This window comes from Elephantulus edwardii, unplaced genomic scaffold (assembly GCF_000299155.1).
Source record: "Elephantulus edwardii isolate Elephantulus edwardi_28Jun2011 unplaced genomic scaffold, EleEdw1.0 scaffold00229, whole genome shotgun sequence".
Lineage (NCBI taxonomy): Eukaryota > Metazoa > Chordata > Mammalia > Macroscelidea > Macroscelididae > Elephantulus > Elephantulus edwardii.
The window spans coordinates 1640284-1641431 of NW_006399979.1; the positions used below are offsets into that span (position 1 = coordinate 1640284).

Sequence of the window (1148 nt, forward strand, 5' to 3'; positions counted from 1 at the left end):
TACTTCTTCTATCTTCTTTTAATACTTGTTGGATCATTTTAACATTCTGCCCAAAGCATGAGGGTAATTGAGCTTATCTTTGGTTTCAGCATTATACTACTTTCTCAGATTGGAGAATGAAGGTGCTCATTAGTAAATATTTTTCCCTGTTATGTTTCTTCTACTAGCTTCTAACATCAATTATTTGTGACTTGTGTGTGACTAGATGCTGAAAGTTAAGCCATCAGTATTTCAAATGCCAGAAGGTTACCAACATTGGACAGCTTTCAATGAATTTCTAGACTAAAACAGATTAAGGGCAAAAGTATAGTGATCTGTTCCTGGAAAAGAGCAATGAAAACATATAAATCACGAGCACCAGATCCAAGATGGTGGCCAGTAGGAGGCTGATGAAGGAGCTTGAAGAAATCCGCAAATGTGGGATGAAAAACTTCCATAACATCCAAGTTATGAAATGATTAGCTAATTTATTGACCTGGCAAGGGCTTATTGTTCCTGACAACCCTCCATACGATAAGGGGGCCTTCAGAATGGAACTCAACTTTCCAGCAGAGTACCCATTCAAACCACCAAAGATCACATTCAAAACTAAGATCTACCACCTAAACCTCAGTGAAAAGGGGCAGGTCTGTCTCCCAGTAACTAGTACTGAAAATCAGAATTTAGCCACCAAGACTCACAGAGTGATCCAGTTCCTCATGGGTGAATGAGGAATACCCTCTCCGGGCTGACCTAGCCGAAGAATACTCTAAGGACCATAAAAATTTCTGTAAGAAAGCTGAGGCATTTACAAAGAAATATGGGGAAAAGCTACCAGTGGACTAAAATCTGCAGAGATTGACCCAGCGAGTGTAAGCAAAGACCTCTGCAGTGTATTTAGGGCCCCACAAAGCAGGATTCTGTGGAGAATTGACCATGCCACCACTCAGCCTCCTCTTGTGACAGTTACTAATTTTCTACAGTTTTCTTAATCAAAAGTGGTCTAGATAACCTGTAAAGAAAGGATTACAAATTTAAGATGTTCTAGTTCTGCTTTGTTTCAAAAAAATCACTGCTTCAATCTACTTCCAAGCCCCGCCCCCATAAACCACCACCAACAACAACATATAAATTACAAGTGAATATTTTTCACTTTAGTGTTGGAAGAT

General features: G+C 39.5%; 1 pseudogene; it reads left to right on the forward strand.

The window, feature by feature from the left end:
* The first annotated feature begins 368 nt into the window (after window positions 1-368).
* On the forward strand, window positions 369-825 carry LOC102864264 (annotated as a pseudogene).
* Window positions 826-1148: the final 323 nt, after the last annotated feature.